The following is a 20,443-nucleotide window of genomic DNA, read 5'->3' on the forward strand; positions in this document are numbered from 1 at the left end:
TCTGTAAGAGTCAGCCCGCCGGACACAGACTTGGGTGGGGAGGCAGAGAGGATCCAAGGGAAGAGCCAAATGGAAGACAACCAGCCTGTCATATGTCCTTCAAAAATGGCAGGATGATCAGGCATGGTGGCTCATGCCTGTAATCCCAGCACTTTGGGAGGCCAAGGTGGGTGGATCACTTGAGGACAGGAGTTGAAGACCAGCCTGGTCAACATGGTGAAACCCCATCTCTACTAAAAATACAAAAATTAGCCAGGCATGTTGAAAGTAGCCTACTTTGGGGGGCTGAAGCAGGAGAATCACTTGAACCCAGGAGGAGGAGGCTGCAGTGACTTGAGATTGTGCCACTACACTCCAGCCTGGGCAGCCAGTCAAGACTCCATCTCGGAAAAAAAAAGAAAAAAAAAAGGCAGGACAAAAAATACATAGAGAGGAGCCAATGTTAAGGACAAATGGGACTGCATAGCTTTGTGTGGATGTTAAGAACATGCATCTTTATACAGGTAATGTGCAAATGTCTACTGTTCTCCTTTGTATCACCGACTTTGCCTCCTGGGAAAGCTTGCCTCCCCTTGACGCCCTCATACCCCCTCTCACCCCACCACATCTTTTTTTTGTGTGCTGTTTTCTCTTTGGGAAATGGATGGGACTCTCCATCCCCAAATGGAAATAGCATTAGAGGATCCTACCCTTCTGCCCCTCTGTGTGGGGAGGCAGAGGACAGGTGACAGTTCAGACACTGGCCTCCCCAGGACCTGTCCTCATGAACAGCTTATCCCTTGTTTCTGCTCCTGATGTCAAACGGTAGCTCAGCAAGGCAGAGCATTCCTGCTCCAGGAGGAGGGCACCCCTGCAGCAGGGAGAGCAATTCTGTTCTTGAGGCTCACCCCTGTAATCTCAGCACTTTGGGAGGCCAAGGTGGATGGATCACTTGAGCCCAGGAGTTTGAGACCAGCCTGGGCAACACAGTGAAACCCCGTGTTTGTATTTTTGTTTCTACAAAATATTAGCTCGGCATGGTGGTGGCACACCTAGCCACTCAAGGGGCTGAGGTGGGAAGATCACCTGAGCCGGGGAGGTTGAGGCTACAGTGAGCCATGATTGTGCCACTGCACTCCAGCCTAGGTGACAGAGTAAGACTGTCTCAAAAAAAATAAACAAACAGAGAATGAGGAATTCCCCATTCTTTGAGACTGGGAGGGGGAGGGAAGAGTCAGTAGCCCCATTTTGGCCCCAGGTTCCAGCTACATTCTCCAATTTTGATCTACCAAGAATAAAGCTGAAGCTATTATCTCTATTTGAGCTCAGTTCCCTATGACCTGTATTGTGTTTTTTACTCCCTAGCGTGAAACTCCATCCTGTGTTTGAGGAATTCCCCATTCTTTGAGACTTGGAGAGAGACAGAACCTACATCCTACTGTAGAAGCCCAAAGGGCCAGTTCATCGCTTCTTCAGCCTCCCTTGCAGCCAGGAAGCAGCTGCTGGGCCAGGTTCAGCCAACCACAGGACTCCGACTCAGCAGCTAGTGGCACATGAGGACAGTGGTGGCAGCAAGATCTGCTTCCAAAGCAGCAGGGGCAGCACAGTGCAGACTGGAGGAGATGGGGGGTTCCAGGTGGCAGTGGCAACAGTGGTGGCCATGGTGGTGGCAGCAGTGTTCTGGCCACCCCAGTTCTGTGGCCTGATTGTGGGTACAGTTTGGCCACGTGGTCACCGAGCTTGATTTTCCCACACTCTTTGGAACCGGATCCTTTTAGTGAATTCCTTTTTTTTTTTTTTTTTTTTTTGAGACGAAATCTTGCTCTATCACCCAGGCTGGAGTGCAGTGGCACAATCTCAGCTCACTGCAACCTCTGCCTCCCAGGTTCAAGCGATTCTTAGCCTCCTGAGTAGCTGGGATTACAGGCATCTGCCACAATGCCTGGCTAATTTTTTTTGTATTTTTTGTATTTTTAGTTTCACCATGTTGGCCAGGCTGGTCTCAAATGCCTGACCTCAGGTGATCCCACCTGCCTCAGCCTCCCAAAGTGCTGGGATTACAGGTGTGAGCCACCGTGCCCGGCCTAGTAAATTTCTTTTCTGCTGAAATCAGCCAGACTCCATTTCTGTTCCAAGCAGCTTAGAAGGCCTACCCATACATGTGCACACGTGCCCCAAAAGCCAGCGCCCTAGAAGAAAGAGTGAATCCTCCGACCACTACCCCCAGCAGCCACCTCACAGCCTATGTATCAATGAAGACTGTCTTGACTGTAAAGAAACGAAAACAAAAACAAAATTGCAAACTGATGAGCAATGAAGGGAATGTGTTGGTTCACCTGGGTCTGGTCAGGTGAAGCTGGATCCAGATTCCCACCAAGACACTGACTGTTCATTTCCAGCCCCACCAACAGGCTCCTGCAACTCCAGGTTCTCCCCTTATAGAAAAAAAAAAAGCTACAGTAGTTCCTGACCTCACATCCTCCCTCACCATCCAACAAAAGGTGTGTCTTCCAGTAGCTCCCCACAACTCCTGGGGTGTCCAGCTGTCCCCACAGCCTGAAGCAGAGCTGCCCAGTTGAGCCCAGCTCAGACCAGCCAGCCCTTAGCTGATCTGCAGACACATGAATGAGAATAAGTAATTACTGTTGGAAGCCACTGAGCTTTGAAGTGGATTGTATTGTAATAACAGCAGGCGGATGCAGCAATTGGTGCTGAAACTGAGAGCCTGCCATAACAAAAACCTCAAATATGAGGCACTGGGTTTGAGACCAGGCAATAAGCAACAAGGAAATATTTACAGGGGGCTGGAAAGTGGTGAGAAAACTCACAGGAAACAGGAAAAGGCAGCCTACGTTAAGTAGTAGGAAACATTTAGTAAAACTCCTGTGTATGAAAACTTGAAGGAGAAAATGTATTTAATGAAGTTTTAGAAGACATTTAGAGGCAAAATGTCAAAATAGGATTTTTTCTTGGCTGGGCACAGTGGCTCAGGCCTGTAATCCCAACACTTTGGGAGGCCGAGGAGGGTGGATCACCTGAGGTCAGGAGTTCGTGACCAGCCTGGCCAACATGGTGAAACCCTGCCTCTACTAAAAATACAAAAATTAGTCAGGCATAGTGATACATGCCTGTAATTTCAGCTACTCAGGAGGCTGAGGCAAGAGAATTGCTTGAACCCAGGTGATGGAGGTTGCAGTGAGCCAAAATCATGCCATTGCACTCCAGCCTGGGTGACAGAGAGGCTCTGTCTCAAAAAAATATATAGATAGATAGACAGATAGATAGATAGATAGATATAGAGATAGAGATAGATAGAGGACTTCTTTGTGTTAGACAAATTTTTGCTAGGTTGGAAAAATAAAGGTTTCTAATGTCCAGCCTCTCCAGACAGCAAAAGATTCTTAAATCAAAATACAATCTGGGGACAAAAATCAAATCAAGGGCATGGATCCTTTCAGCTGACAAAAGGGCTTCTAGAAAGATTAAGAGGTACTAAGGATATGTTCCCTCAAAATTTTAATTCCCCTAAAGTGCCAGTAAGTACATTGAGTCTATAGAAAGAGGCACATGTTGAGAAAAATTATAAGTGTAACTGTGTCATATGAAGTTGACTGGAATCAAATACATAAAAAATCTACCATATCTTTGAGAGCTGTGTACTGGCAAAAGTGCCACCAGTCTGGATGGAAAGAGGTAGAGATATCCCCAACTTTCCATGGGAATGTAGCAACCTGAGAAAGCTCATCAGCCACAAAAAAGTACATACTTTTCAATGCTATCTTCAAGACATGCTTCAGAATTAAGCAAGGGAGTTGTGGTGAAAGGAAGGATTTCCAAGAGGGCAGAACCAAGAGCTGTGCAGAGCTGACTGAGGAGCTACTCTCAAGGAGAAATCAAGAGCCTTAATCACAGCCTAGTGAGACCCGGCAATGTTTGTCCCCTGGGATTTTGGAATTGCTATTGACCAGTGACTGACGGCTATGAGCCTCCCTTTCTTAACTATGTTCAAATGAGAGTGTTCATTGCCGTTATCTTATTCCTATACTGTCGCTGTGTGTTGGGTGTGAGGGTGAGAAGCCAGACAACTTGTCTTTCTAGTTCATAGATGTTTTAGAACCCAGAGAAGCCACATCTAGATCTGATGTAGATCACAAGACTCTGAACTTGGATCCTCATGAGGATTTTAAGTCTGGATAAGATTTCAGAAGGTCTTGAGATTGAAATGAATGTGCTTTGCATGCGGGAGAAATTTGAACAATTGCGGGTAAGATGGCAGACTTTGGTCAATTGGTTTCTTGTTCCTAATCCTTCACCCCTCCCTGTGTACATGCCTGTTGTCATATGACTTTGTAGTTTCTCCCTCTAAAAGTGAAGTGCACTTCCTGCCCTTGACTTTGGGCTGTCATGTGACTTGCATTGGCCAATAGTATATTAGCAAATAAGACATCCACAAAGGTTTAAAATATGCTTGCATGGTAGGGCTTTCTCTTTAGCCCCCTGACATCGTCATGGGATGAGCTTTTCCTGGGTAGCTGCTGTCCCTTTAGCCTGGACCTGCCTAAATTAATACATGTGAAGCAGACTTGACTCCCAGCCTGCAGAGAGAAAGGCCAAGCTCCGCCAAAGATGCAGTTCAAAGCAGAGGTAGAATACATTATTATTGCTTTAATCTACCAAGTTTGCAATTATTTTTTTAACAATAGCTAACTCTGCACTTGCCTCTTGCCTCTGCAGTCTGCTCTCAAACTGATTGGTTTATCATTTGGAAGTATATCTGGCTACAAACAAGAGATAATCCCTCAAACAGTGGCTTAAATAGATTTGTTTATTCTCTCTTCTCTAGATAGATCATATATAGAGAGGGATTTACAGAGATATCTTTGAGAGATACTCTCTTTTATGTATGATATATATATCTCAAAGACATCTCTGTAAATCTCTCTCTATGTTATATATATATCTTATCAATCTTACCTGAGATCTGTCAGTTTTATTAGTCAATTCAAAAACCTAACTTTGGGCTTTTTTGATCTTCCTTATTGTATCTCTGTTTTCTAATTAATATACAAACTTACCTTTCCTTTCCTGTGTCTTTCCTTTCACTTTCCTTGAGTTTGCTTTCATTTTTCTAACCTTTTAAGTGATTAACTAATTAACTTAGACCTTTCTTTTTTATAAGAATTGTTGGATATAAATTTCCCTCTTAAACTTTTTTTGCTGACAACATAGATTTGGAAGGTAGTATTTTTATAATCATTCAATTATAAATATTTTAAAGTTTTCATTATGATCTCTTTTTTTAACCTGTTACTTCTTTTCTTTCCACCCGCGCCCCACCCCCCTGCCCACAACCCCCACCCTGAGACAGAGTCTTGCTCTGTCGCCCAGGCTGGAGTGCTGTGATGTGACCTTGGCTCACTGCAACCTCCGCCTCCCGGGTTCAAGAAATTTTCCTGCCTCAGCCTCCTGAGTAGCTGAGATTACAGGTGCTCACTACCATACCCAGCTAATTTTTGTATTTTTAGTAGAGACAGGGTTTGGCCATGTTGGCCAGGCTAGTCTCAAACTTCCAACCTCGTGATCTACCCGCCTCTGCCCCCCAACGTGCTGGGGTTACAGGTGTGAGCCACCGCGCCCAGCCACCTGTTATTTATTTTCATGTGTGTTGTTAATGTCCAAATAGAGAATATTTTGACTGTATCATTTTGTCAATTCCTTACTTAATTCCATTGAGGTAAGAGACAGAATCTAGATGATTTTATTTTTTTGACATTTTTTAAGGTTTGCTTTATAGTCTAGCAAACAATTTTAAAACTGTTCTAAACATGTCATATAATAAAATGATGTACATTATCCAATTCTTCTGTGCAGAGTTCTACCTATATCCTCTCTTAGTCTGTCTGTGCCGCTGTAACAAAATACCTGAGACTGGGTAATTTATAAACAGCATCCATTTATTTGCTCACAGTTATGGAAGCTGAAAGGTCCATAACTATGAGCAAATTACTGATCAAGGTGCTAGCATGTTTTGTGTCTGGTGAGGGCCCAGCCTCTACTTCCAAGATGGCACCCTTAAAGCTGAGTCCTCCAGAGGAGAGGAACACTGGTGTCCTCACATGGTGGGAGGGATGGAAGGGGCAGGAGGGGCAAAACAGGGTAAACAGCTCCCATGCACTTCTTTTATAAGGTCATTAATCCCATTCATGAGGGTGGGTCCCTCATGACTAATCACCTTCCCAAGTGCCCCACCTTCTAATATTATCACCCTGGGGATTAGGTTTCAACATGCAAATATTGGTGGACACATACACTGAAACCATAGCAACTAATGAGTTGCACAATCTCCACATGAGAGTGCATTTGTCTATTTCTTCTTATAGTTCTATCAATATTTATACAATAGTTTGAAGCTATATATATATATTTGAGATGGAGTTTCATTCTTGTTGCCCAGGCTGAAGGGAAATGGCGTGATCTCAGCTCACTGCAACCTCCACCTCCCAGGTTCAAGTGATTCTCCTGCCTCAGCCTCCCAAGTAGCTGGGATTACAGGTGCCTGCCACCACGCCTGGCTAATTTTTGTAATTTTAGTAGAGATGGAGTTTTGCCATGTTGGCAGGCTGGTCTTGAACTCCTGACCTTATGTAACCCACACTCCTTGGCCTGCCAAAGTGTTGGTTTTACAGGCGTGAGCCACTGCACCTGGCCTGAAGCTATATTTTTATACGGATACAATTTAGAATTATTATGTACTCCTGGTGCGCTGAAACTTTTCTCATTATAGATCACCTATTTGCATTACTCATCTTTTGCTGAGTTAGGCCATAGTAACTGCATGGTAGCATGAATCATGCACTTGCTCTTAAAGTGCCCACCTGGAAATGATGCATGTTTTATAATACATTAGTGAAGCAAAGCTACCTGAACACATCTACCTTCAAAAATCTCTGCAGCTTACAACAATAAGGGATAATTTCTCACTCATGTTATGTGACTTTTGTGGGTCATTTTGTGGCACTATCCATTCTTTATTCTATGTTCTCTTCATTCAGGGACCCAGGCAGAAATAACAATCAGTCCCAGACCTGTGCAGTGGCTCACACCTGTAATCCCAGCACTTTGGGAGGTCAAGGTGGGTGGATCACCTGAGGTCAGGAATTTGAGACCAGTCTGACCAACATGGTGAAACCAATCTCTACTAAAAATACAAAATTATCTGGGTATGGTGGTGCATGACTGTAATCCCAGCTACTCGGGTGGCTGAGGCAGGAGAATCGTTTGAACCCAGGAGGTGGAGGTTGCAGTGAGCCGATATTGCACCATTGCACTCCAGCCTGGGCAACAAGAGCAAAACTCCATCTCAAAAAAAAAAAAAAAATCAGTCCCATTTGGGACACGCTCTTCTTGTGTCAGAGGGAGAGAGTAATGGTTCTGAAGGCTGTGCTCAGGAGTGCACACATGACTTCCACTCACATTTCGGTGACCAAGCCTGATATCCATGGGATGGAAAGTAAAGCCTCACGTGGGAACAGCCACCAAACTATTGAAAACAACAGTACAAGCTACCACATACTTCTAGAAATGCTTTTTGTTTTAGAGTCTATTTATCCAATGATTTTGTTTTGTTTTGTTTTTTGACAGAGTCTTATTCTGTCACCTGGCTCCAGCCTAGAGTGCAGTGGCATGATCTCAGCTCACTGCAACCACTCTGCCTCCCAAGTACTGAGACTACAGGTGCATGCCCCCATGCCCAGCTAATTTTTGTATTTTTTAGTAGAGATGGGGTTTCACCATGTTGGCCAGGATGGTCTCGACCTCTTAACCTTGTGATCCGCCTGCCTTGGCCTCCCAAAATGCTGGGATCACAAGCGTGACCCACCCGGCCCGGCCTGTTTTTTGTTTTTTGAGACTAAATCTCACTCTGTTGCCCAGGCTGGATGGAATGCAGTGGCGTGAATATAACTCACTGCAGCCTCAAACTTCTGGGCTCAAGCGATTTTCCTGCCTCAGCCTTCTCGGTAGCTAGGACTACAGGTGTCACCACACCTGGCTTGTTTTTTGTGTTTTTTTGTTTGTTTATTTGTTTGTTTGTTTTAGATAGGGTCTTACTCTGTTGACCAAGCTGGAATGCAATGGTGCAATCACCACACATTGTGGCCTTGACCTCCTGGGCTCAAGCAATTCTCCCACCTCAGCCTCTCGAGTAGCTGGGACCACAGGTGTGCACCACCACACCTGGCTAATTTTTTTTATTTTTTGACAAGATGGCATCTCACTATGTTGCCCAGGCTGAAATTTTTTAGTTTTTATAGAGACAGGGTCTCACTGTATTGCCTAGGCTAGTTTCAAACTCCCAGCCTCAAGTGATCCTCTCACCTTGGCCTCCCAAGGGTTGGGATTAGGGGAATGAGTTGCCACACTCATCCTTATTTATCCAATGTTAATATAATTTAACCAGCACAGAATCTCTTTTGCAATTCTTTCACTTCAAATTTTCTTTTTTTTTCCTTTTCTTTTTCTCTTTTTTTGAGACGGGTCTCACTCTGTTGCCCAGGCTTGAGTGCAGTGGCGTTATCATGGCCCACTGCAGACTCCACCTCCCGGGCTCAGGTGATCCTCTCACCTCAGCCTCCCAAGAAACTGATATTACAGGTATGCACCACCACACTCAGCTAATTTTTTGTAGAGATGGGGTTTCACCATGTTGTCTAGGCTAGTCTTAAAACACCTGGGCTCAAGTGATCCCCCAGCTTCCCAAAGTGTTGGGAGTACAGGCGTGAGTCACCATGCCCACCTTTAAATTCTCTTTAGGTTTGTGTTTTAAATAGTGTATAGCTTGATTTTTTTAAAAAATCTCATGTTTCCACTACATTTTGTGCTTTGTATTTTTACTATTTTTTATTTTCTCTTGTTTCTGCCATTATTTTCTTCCTTCTTTTTTTTTTTTTTTTTTTTAAATTTTGCAATTTTTGGCCTAGAACTCTACTTCTATTCTTTCAGTGGTAACCTTCAAAACTTTAACATTCATTTTTAATTAAAAGTCTAAAATTAATCAATTTTTTTATGAAGTCTCATTCTGTTGCCCAGGCTGGAGTACAGTGGCATGATCTCAGCTCACTGCAACCTCCACCTCCCAGGTTCAAGTGATTTTCCTGCCTCAGTCTCCCAAGTAGCTGGGATTGCAGGCGCCTGCCATCATGCCCAGCTAATTTTTGTATTTTTAGTAGAGATGGGGTTTCACCATGTTGGCCAAGCTTATCTTGAACCCCTGACTTCAAGTGATCCACCTGCCTTGGCCTCCCAAGGTGCTGGGATTACAGGCATGAGCCAACATGCCCAGCCCCAAAATTAATTAACATTTTTATGGATAATAGAAGGACCTTGGATTGATTGAACTAATAGCTTCAATTCTTCACTCCTCCCTGTGTGCAAACCCTTTGCCATAAACCTTCACAGCTCCCTCCTTCTATAATTCAGAACGCAGCTATGTGACTTACTCTGGCCAGTGAGCTGTAACAAGAGTCTTGAAAATGTGCTTGTGCATTTCCATTGGCTCCCTTTTGCCTCCCTGACATTGCCATGAGAACTTACTCAGTCGACAGCTGGTAAGTGAGAGAAATACTGAGCAGTCAAGTCCCCCAATCAAGGTCATCATAGATCAGCTGACCCCAGATGCGTAAGCAAGCCCAGCCAAGCTCAGCAGTGCTTCCTAACCCACTCCCAACAGACTCCAGACGTGCGAGCAACAAATATAGGTGAACAGGCTGGGAGAAGTAGCTAATGCCTGTAATCCCACACTTTGGGAAGCTGAGGTGGGCAGGTCACCTGAGGTTGGGAATTCTAGACCAGCCTGACCAACATGGAGAAACCCTGTCACCACTAAAAGTACAAAACTAGCCAGATGTGGTGGCACATGCCCATAATCCCAGCTACTCAGGAAGCTCAGGCAGGAGAATAGCTTGAACCTGGGAGGCAGAGGTTGTGGGGAGCCAAGATGGCACCATTGCACTTCAGCCTGGGCTACAAGAGTGAAAGTTAGTCTCAAAAAAACAAAAACAAATATAGGTGACCAGGTGTGTTACCTCATGCCTGTAATCCCAGGAATTTTGGAGGGTGAGGTAAGAGGATCACTTCAGCCCAGGAGCTCAAGAGCAGCCTGGGCAACAAAGTGAAACCTCATCTCTATGAAAAAATTAAAAATTAGCTGGGCGTGGTGGTGTGCACCTGTGGTCACAGCTACATGGGAGGCCAATGCAGGAGGATTGTTTGAGCCCAAGAGGTTGAGTCTGCAGTGAGTCATGATCATGCCACTGCACTCCAGCTGGGTGACAGTGTGAGACCCTGTCTTTAAATAAATAAATAAACAAATATATATGTCTGAGGTTTTGTGTTTGATAGACACACACACTGATAGATAACTGATACTTTTATAATGCTTTAATTTCAATAATGCTCTTATACTTTCTATACCAATATTCCATTTTCCTGTTTGCCTTTTTTTCTTTTCTTTTTTTTTTTTTTTTTTTGAGATGGAGTTTTGCTCTGGCTGGAGTGCAGTGGTGCCACCTTGGCTCACTGCAACCTCTGCCTCCAGGGCTCAAGTGATTCTCCTGCCTTAGCTTCCTGAGTAGCTGGGATTACAGGCACACGCCACCAGTACACACCACCATGCCCAGCTAATTTTTTGTATTTTTAGTAGAGATGGTGTTTCACATGTTGGCCAGGCCTCAAGTGATGTGCCCACCTCAGCCTCCCATGTTAGCTAGGCTGGTCTTAATCATGCTGGGATTATAGGCATGAGCCACCACACATGGCCTCGCATCTGCCTTTACTATCACCTGTTATTCTTCAGTGTTCTCTAGTTTCATCGAAATGGATCTAGGTTTTCTTTCTCCTTAACCTGCTTGGGATTCATTGTGCTTCCTGAGGACTCCGTCAATTCTGGAAAATTCTCAGCCATCATTATTGGACAACTGCCTTGCCCACATTCACTTTATTGTCTCCTAACATGACTGATAAGCATAGGATGGACCTTCTCACTCTTACGTTTCCTTGTCTCTCTGAGATGCTTTTTAGGTTATTTTCTTTAAATCTCTCTTCCAGTGCATAAATCTATCATTTGATATTTAACCTTTCCAATAAGCTATACATACACATCCCAATAAGTTATAACTCCTATATGGTTCACTTTTACATTTGCCCTTCCTTCCCTCCTTCCTTCCTCCCTCCCTCCCTCCCTCCCTCCCTTCCTTCCTTCCTTCCTTTTCCTTCCTTCCTTCCTTCCTTCCTTCCTTCCTTCCTTCCTTCCTTCCTTCCTTCCTTCCTTCTTTCCTTCCTTTCACAGAGTTTCCTTCTTGTTGCCCAGGCCGGAGTGCAATGTTGAGATCTAGGCTCACTGCAACCTCTACCTCCTGAGTTCAAGCAATTCCCCTGTCTCCTCATCCTCCCAAATAGCTGGTATTACAGGTGCCTGCCACCATGCTTGGCTAATTTTTTTGTATTTTTAGTAGAGATGAGGTTTCACCATGTTAGCTAGGCTGGTCTTAACTCCTCCTGACCTCAGGTGATCTGCCTGCCTCAGCCTCCCAAGATGCTGAGATTACAGGCATGAGCTACCATGCCTGGCTACCTGGTGATTTTTCAAGAGTATCTTGATACTCACTTGTGTTTTTAGCCCCTTTGTTTTTCTAAGCATGCTTGTTTTATGTTCTGGTTCTAAAATATCTAATATCTAAAGCAGGTACAGATCCACTTCTGCTGCTTGTCTTCTCTGCTCATTTCCTCAGAGGGTGTGTGGTTTCTGGTTGTGAGTTCATATTTATTTAGAACCCTATCTGTGAGAATTCTTTGAAACCTGGGTTGCCAGTAAGTTCTTCCAGAGAAGGTTTGTGTTTGTTTTGGCCAAATACTATAGGCACCACCTACCCAAGTTCATTCCAAATTAAAACGTTCAGATTGTGGGCTTTTGGACTACGCAAATTGTGTGGCCATGTGACAGCCAGACTTTTTGGCCATGAATCCTCTGGGGGAATGTTTTCCCCTTCCCCTCAGAAGCAAGACACAAAGAGACAACTTTAATTGCTGCCCACGTCTGTATGGCAGATTTTCCTCCCATAGTTTATCCTTCACCTGAGGACATATTTCTTCTTGGATCCCAATGTGATGTTGCAATTTGGCTGTTATCCTGCCTGGACCCAGGTGGATGCTGCTATAGCTGGTAGCAGTATCAGTGTTTATCTATCTCCAGAGTGTAAGGTATTTTAGGCTGACTGACTGCACCATGGACTGCATGGTAACCTCTGTGACCTGCACATACACCTCCAGATGAGTTCCTGGAACTAGAAAGTCTGAAGTAACGGGAAAACCACAAAAGGAGAAGAATGACCAACCCCTGTGGCGCCTAATTAACTTTGAGACATTCTTCTATTGTTCCGTATTCCTGCCTCAACTGATAAGGCAACTGGACTTTGTAATTGACCTTGCTCAACTGATAGGTCAACCTCGTGACTCCAGACCCTACAACCCCCTACCAGCTTGCAAAAAACCACCCTGAACTGTAACTTTCCACTGCCTACCCCAAACCTATAAAATCAATGCCCATCCCTCAATCTTCTGCTGACTCTCTTTTCAGACTCAGCCCGCCTGTACCTGGGTGAATAAACAGCCATGTTGCTCACACAAAGTCTGTTTAGGAGGTCTCTTCATTCAAAGTGCACATAACACAGACATAATTTTTAAGATATTTGTCAGTATAGCACATGCACCAATGGATCGGAACAGATGTAGACTGTACCTCTGCATAATTTCTGAACATCAATTGTTTAACTTCCCAGGCTTGTGTTCTTGTTTTCCTCCTAGCTTCAGATAATTTTCCTTTCTTGCAAGTGTATCCAACATTTAAAAGGGTATTCTAAATATTTCTTCTAGCAATTTTATATCTTTTGTTGCAGTAATATTTGGAGATGTATAGTCCTCAATATTGCCAGAAATAAAGTCCAAGTAAGAAGTTTATTTGTCTCATGCAACAAAACACCTACAGGTGTCCAAAGCTGGAACTGTAGCCTAAGGTCATATAGGACCTAGGTTCACTCAATCAGCCTTAGCATTTACTTGCCACTTCATAGGCACATGATGGCCGTTGAACTTACAAACTTCAGGACCACTTGCAGGCAGGAATAAAAGTGGCAAAACACTTAAAAAGTATACTCGGCCAGGCGTGGTGGCTCACACCTGTAATCCCAGCACTTTGGGAGGCAGAGGCAGGTGGATCACGAGGTCAAGAGATTGAGACCATCCTGGTCAACATGGTGAAACCCCGTCTCTACTAGAAATGCAAAAAATTAGCTGGGCATGGTGGCGCATGCCTGTAATCCCAGCTACTCAGGAGGCTGAGGCAGGAGAATTGCCTGAACCCAGGAGGCGGAGGTTGCGGTGAGCGGAGATCACTCCATTGCACTCCAGCCTGGGTAACAAGAGTGAAACTCCATCTCAAAAAAAAAAAAAAAGTATACTCAACTAGAAGTCCTCGTAGACTTTGTAAAAAATACTCTTCCAGAATTCCCACTCAACAACTTCTACTTGTTTATTATTGGCAAAAAGTTGGTCACCCCATCATGCATAGCCAAATTACTGGCTAATGAGAATGAGATTACCACGAATAACTTGGACCAGTTACGAGTCACCCATTCCACTGAGGTGAAAGTCTCCCTCCCAAGATCAAGGGATCACCTCTGCTACCTGAACAAAATGAGTGTTTACTTTTAGGGGGGCCAAAAGAGGGAGGAGAGTTACTAGAATATCCTACCCCATCTGTGGGAATTCTTGGAGGCCTTGGTTAAGAGCCTGTGCCACAGTTGGGTTAAAAAGGGGACTGGAGCATACATGCTTAAAGTGGAATCTTTGACAAGCTCTTCTGCACCCATTCCCATTTCTGTGCTTCTTTGTTTTCTTTCATTTTGTTTTCTAGAATTTTTTTTCCATAATTCTCTAGGAAAGCCCCAGACTCCTCTGTGAACACTCCTGTGTCCTAGAGCCCGACAATAAGCAACACAGGCATAACAGCTGGGAAACCAATCAGCTTAAACCAGGACAAACAATATCATACAGGCATCTCTGGCCCCGAGAGAACATCGACCCTTAATCCAGAAGGCACTATGACCAAACCTCTTCAGCTGTCTGGATATCGGGCATAAATAAGCTCTTCTACAAAGAGGGCATTTGGTCTGTAAACGGGACCAAACGTGAGTCTTACAGCTAAGGACCTATCTCTTCTACACTGACATGGTGGGGCAGAAAGGGGCGAGAAAGAGGTATGGAGGATTTGGGGAGGGAATTGGAGGCTAGAGAATTGGAGGCTAGAGAGATCATTTCTGTCCCACTACCTTTGTGATCCCAGTGCCCAGCACAATGCAGCCCACAGAAGGGCACTGGTCCTTTTATTGAACATTTACTGAGCATCTACTACATGCCAAACAGCGGGATGGGTGCTGTCGAGGCGGAAACGGATTTGGACATAATCTCCACTAGGCAAACAGAGGTCAAGGTTTTTGTTTGTTTGTTTAGAGAACAGACGGAGGTCAAGGTGTTTTTGTTTTTGTTGTTTGAGATAGAGTCTCGTTCTATGCCCAGGCTGGAGTGCACTGGGGCGATCTCGGCTCACTGCAACCTCTGCCTCCCGGGTTCAGGCAATTCGCCTGTCTCAGCTTTCCAAATAGCTGGGATGACACCTAATTTTTGTATGTTTTGTAGAGACAGGGTTTCACCATGTTGACCAGGATGGTCTCGAACTCCTAGCCTCAAGCGATCCTCCCGCCTCGGACTCCCACTGTGTTGGGATTACAGGCATGAGCCACCGCGCCAGGCCTATATCAAAGTTTCAACAGGGTTTAGAACTCGGTATCCGCTCCCCTATTTCCAACAGCGTAGTCAGTCCCCAAAATTGATTGACCCGCTCCAGACTGTACTGCGCAGGCTCCCGCTATCTCCGTGTTCTCCCAACTTTTGGCTCCAAATGTGAGTCCCGCATGCGCACTCCGTTTTCTCTCTGACGCACCCCCGGAAGCACTGTCAGTTTCGGGAGGGGCGGGGCAGGGAAGCGTTTCCGGGGGCAGAAGGCGCAGGCTGAATCTGTTGCGGCAGCGAAGGCTAGAACAGGCCTGCGCCGGCGGCTGAGAGAATTCCTGGGGCGGGGGATGTGAGTGCTGAGCCCTCAGCAGGTACAGCGGGGCCAGGACAATGGGCGGCAAGGGTCGGGGAGGAGAAGTCGGTGGGGGAGTTAAGGACTGCTCTGCAGGCCCCGACGCACGCGCGGCTTGCCCCGCCAGGCCCGTTCCGTGGACCGGCTTGCTAAAGCCCTGCTCGGGTGGTTGGCGTCCCGGCTCCCCAGCTCCGAAACCCGCGGTCCCCTGCCCACATGGCGCGCAGAGCGCGACACCAAGGCCCTTGGGGTAGCCTCTCGCCCAAGGTCACCCCCGCGGCGGCGGAGCTCGGCCGGCCACAGCGCTTAGAGATCCCGCCCCCGTCTGTCCGCCGGCCTTTCGGGGCGTAGGATGGGGGCGGCTTGGCGGCCTGGGGTTCGAGCCACCTGTGCGTGAGGCCTGACGAGCCGAGCTGGGAGAAAGACTGGCCTAGACTTTGCTGATCTTCTCTTTCACCCCCATTGCTGTCTCTGTCACCTGTTTTAACCTGCCCTTTTTGTCTTTCAACTAGGTCCCTGTCAACTTGATATTTGTCTCCACTTTGTCTTTCTCGGGGTATCTCTCTGTGTGTGTCTGGATACTGTTTTATATCTGACTCCACCTTGTCTCTGTGTCTATTCACTCTGTGTCTGCCACTCTGCCTTTACTCTAATTCAGGGCCTGTCAGTCTGGCTTTTTGGTCATCTGTCTGTCTCTTTCTGCCAACTCTGTTTTTTCTCTTGTTTCTCTTTCCTAACTGAGTTTGTCTGGGTGGGGCAGGACTGCCCAGACCTCTGAGCCATGACTCATGACCCCGTGAAGCTCCCTGCACTGGTGACACTGAGTGACTCCACCACAGTTTGGCCGCAATTCTGACAGGTGTCGCCCAACTTAAGTGTCAGAGTGCAGGAGCGTCTGTCAGGGAGACAGGAGGCCCCATCTCAGGGCCAGAGCAGCTTGAGTCCTCGCCTTTTCTCGCCTGTGGTTTTTCAGGCCTGCACACCTTCCCAAATCCCTTTGCTCCATCCCCTCACCACGGGATGGTCTCTGTGGATCTCTGGAGCCTGCTCGTGGAGTTACAGCTGTTTAACAGGCCTGTCTACAGGCTAAGGAAGGGCCAGGCCGAGATCTCCTTTGGGGCTGTTGGGACAGTAGCAGGGTTTCTGGGAGAGCTACATGCTTAGTTAAGAGATTGTTCAGTATTTTCAGTTAAATTATAAGAAACCTAATAATGGGGGCTTTATTCTTTGCTTTACAAAAGTACCACGGGAGAAATAAACCACACACAAAAGGACAAATATTGTTTGAGACCACTTAAATGAAGTACCGAGAATAGTCCAGCTAAGGGACAGAAAGTAAAACAGTTTACCAGGAGACTCGGAGTTATTGCTTAATGGATACAGAGTTTTTGGGGTTGATGAATAAGGTCTGGAAATGGGTTGTGATGATGGTTGCACAACATTGTGAATGTACTTCACTGAACTGGATTCTTAAAAATGCTTAAAATGCTGTAATCCCAGCACTTTGGGAGGCCGAGGCGGGTGGATCACGAGGTCAAGAGATCGAGACCATCCTGGTCATCATGGTGAAACCCCGTCTCTACTAAAAATACAAAAACATTAGCTGGGCATGGTGGCGCATGCCTGTAGTCCCAGCTACTCAGGAGGCTGAGGCAGAATTGCCTGAACCCAGGAGGCGGAGGTTGCGGTGAGCCGAGATCGCGCCATTGCACTCCAGCCTGGGTAACAAGAGCAAACCTCCGTCCAAAAAAAAAAAAAAAAAAAAAAAAAATGCTTAAAATGATTAAGTCTTAAAGTTTTATGTCTATTTTATACAGTACAAAATATTCATTGGAGATACCTGAAACCAATAAGCTCCTTTTAAATGTAATTTTTCTAAATTCATTCTGTAGCTGTTAGGAGCATTTAGTTGAACCTGTGTTTATTGATTCCTACTTGCTTTACAGCAGTGGGTACAGCTGAGATTCTTAGAAAAGTTTAGTTAAATGAATTTGATTAAAATCTTCCTCAGGCTTTCCACTTGGCTTTCTGCCCTGGCTCTCCTCCCTCCGCCTTTCTTGGAATCAGTGCAAGAATCTGCTCATAAGTAGGATACTTGATAATTATACTCTTCACAGGAAGAAAACTCATAAGGTTGAAAAATAGCCCTTTTATGATAGTGCAAAATTATGTGTTATTTCTTGAGTTTTCTTATAGGGGATGCCTTTGTGGTTTTTTCATTTTTAAAGTTGCCTATTTAAGCTATCTGTTTGCCTTTAAGGTAGTTTATCAAGCTTTCTAATAAGATATAGCAAATGAATTACTACTTTATTTTACTGAATCCTAGATGCTGTTGATTATTTTATGTACCCCCAAGGAAGAGAGAAACACTGCTAATTAAACTATGGCTTAATGTACTCTTATCATTTAGACTTTTTATTATTGAAAATACTTTTAGACATTAAAAAATGATATCAGTGCCTATTCTAATGCATATATACAAAGGAAAAATAAGAATAAATTGGTTAAAGTGTTCATTGAACTTAACATTCAAAGTTCTACTCTTCTGTACACTTTTCAGTTCAGAATTGTGTCCATGTTTTTTCCAGAGTGTCATCCTTTGTGCCATCAAGAACATTGATGAGGCCCTCGGCTGTTCTCTATCATTGTCTCAGGCAGTGACAGTATTAAAACTCCCACCTAGTGATCACATTCTGATTTCAGGAATTTTAAAATGTGAAAAAGTACATGTCTGAAAATTAATTGAATAGTATCATTTTCATGAACTTTCCTTTTTTTTTTTTTTTTTTCTTTGTTTTTGTTTTTTTCCGAGGTAGAGTCTCGCCCTGTTGCTCGAGCTGGAATTCAGTAGTGCATTCCCGGCTCACTGCAACCTTTGCCTCCAGGTTCAAGTGATCTCCTGCCTCAGCCTCTCTAGTAGCTGGGATTACAGGCATGTGCCACCATACCCAGCAAATTTTTGTATTTTTAGTAGAGACAGGGTTTCACCATGTTGTCCAGGCTGGTCTTGAACTCCACCTCGGCCTCCAAAAGTGCTGGGATTACAGGTGTGAGCCACCGAGTTTGGCCTGAACTTTTCCTTTTCACTGTGTTTATATTTGCAGTTAGAATAGGGGCTTTTGTCTTATTTGTAACATATTGAGGAAAAAAGATTTTTAAAAATTTGTCGATATGTTGTTAATGTCATGAAATGAGTGCTGTTTCTGCCTCCTGCTTTCTTGATTTCGACTTCTTATCCTAAATTCGAATGCACATGAGGGTACAGTTAAAAATATTTCCTTGGCATTATTGAACGTTGATAGAAGGATGATTGATAAATGGGGAGTTAGTTCCTAGAACATTACTTTCTCTTTTGAATCTCAGAGAGTTTGCTGTAATGGAATGTTTGTCCTGGAAGTTTTTAAGTAAAACATTCAGCCGTGGCTTAAAATTGAAGGGAGTCATGAATCAAACTTCATAAAGTAGGTGGCTTGTTTTTTTAAAAAAAATTTTAAAGTAGATTTTACTAAGTTATTTGACCAGAGTGCTCTAATTAGGAAAGAAGTATAAGAACACTGATTGACAATGGTCAGGAGATCAATAGCACTCTTCCAAAGGATATATTAACTCTGCAAAATTGCATAGTCATTGACCATGTTGGTTTTCTAGTTTTAATGAATATGCTGTAGTAATGGATGAAAGGTAGATGGAAATTATTTACTGTCTTTTCAGTTTTTTTAAAAATGTAAAATTATTACAAAATAAGTTTATTTTCTTTTAAATACAAAGGCAGGAGCTACGAAGTTTGCAGAATGGAATTTAATATAAACAAAAATGCCAGATTTGATTACCTTTCTTTCTGCCACTAATGTACACCTCTAGTGAGCACAGATATACATAGCCTCTCTTTTACATTTTCACTATTACTCTTCCTTTCAGAAGTCAATGTGATTTTAATTTGAAGCAAAACTGAAATGGGTTCTTCCTCATTCTATTCATATTGCTTTTTGATGGCCATCGCTTAAGGAACTTTACCCCAGGAATACAGCTTTGCATTAGGTAAGCTATAAACTTGCTCATAATACCATTTTTAAAATTACTTACTATAATCATTTCTCTTTTAGCAAAAATAATGTATTTTGTAAGATTTTTAATTACTCTAGACCAGAAGAGTCTTACTTCTCTTCTGAAAAGACATTACACATTCTAAGGCCAACCAATACCATACTTTGCACTGATAGGACATTTAATGTTAGAGAAATTTTTCTGCCAAGTGATTTTTTTTTTTTTTTAACTTAGAAAAGTGTTAGATTTGGAGTTATACTTCTGTTTGAATCCAGACATGCCATTTCTGATATGTGTAACCAATGGGCAGGTTTTTTAATTTAAGCTTCAGTTTACTCATCTTTTAGAAGGATGCAATGATATAGGAGTGTTGCACAACCCAGGTTTATGTAGTGTGCTTTGTGAACTGTAAAGCATTTCACTCATGTAACGAGTAGGAATAGAGTATTGGTATTTTTGTACATGTGTGCCAGGCTTTAAATTTACTGAAGCAACATTTACTATGTTTAAATGTGCTTTCTATAGTAAGCATGCAAATTACCATATGCTCTGATTAAAGAAGTCTCTGAAGGACTTCATGATAACTAGCTTTCCTATTATATTGCCATCATCTGTGTTTTTAGAATGTTTAATAGGTTTTAAATCACATATAAAATTTGACTTACAATTCCTCAGCTGAATAATAAATAGTGGCTGCTATTAAACTCATCAAAGTTGGAAGGAATATTGAAGGTCATCTAGTTCAGGAATTCTTCAGTATGTTGTCCTTCCTTTGCTTTAAAAAAGCCAAACAGCTTTTAAGAAGCATGGTGGAACAGGCTGGGGTTGGTATGTTTGCTTTAGAACTGTTGCTATTGGATTAAAAAAAAAAAAATGGGCAAATGAAAAAAAAACTGCTGGTATTTTTTTAAGTCTTTTTTTTTTTTTTTTTTTTTTTTTTGGAGTACAGTGGAAATATCTCTGCTCACTGCAACCTCTGCCTCCTGGGTTTAAGTGATTCTCCTGTCTTAGTGTCCCGAGTAGCTGGGACTACAGTTGCCCACCACCACGCCCAGCTAATTTTTGTATTTTTAGTAAAGACAGGATTTCACCATGTTGGTGAGGCTGGTCTTGAAATCCTGACCTTGTGGTCTGTCCGCTGTGGCCTCTCAAAAGTGCTAGGATAATAGGCATGAGCACCATGCCCTGCCCACATTATTACTCTTTTTTAAACTGCTTTATAGA

General features: G+C 43.8%; 1 protein-coding gene across 2 annotated transcripts in view; it reads left to right on the plus strand.

The window, feature by feature from the left end:
- Positions 1 to 15,055: 15,055 nt before the first annotated feature.
- The window catches only part of ZBTB43 (zinc finger and BTB domain containing 43), a 32,946-nt gene continuing 27,558 nt past the window's right edge, over positions 15,056 to 20,443 (plus strand). The window contains exons 1-2 of one of the 2 annotated variants that reach the window (XM_032257272.1): positions 15,072 to 15,194; positions 19,094 to 19,213. The gene's annotated coding sequence lies outside the window, so the exon portion shown is untranslated. Of the gene's footprint in view, positions 15,195 to 19,093; positions 19,214 to 20,443 lie in introns of both variants that reach the window. The other variant, XM_032257273.1, reaches the window with a different exon arrangement.

Source organism: Sapajus apella, unplaced genomic scaffold (genome assembly GCF_009761245.1).
Source record: "Sapajus apella isolate SASKATOON/1434 unplaced genomic scaffold, GSC_monkey_1.0 scaffold97, whole genome shotgun sequence".
NCBI lineage: Eukaryota > Metazoa > Chordata > Mammalia > Primates > Cebidae > Sapajus > Sapajus apella.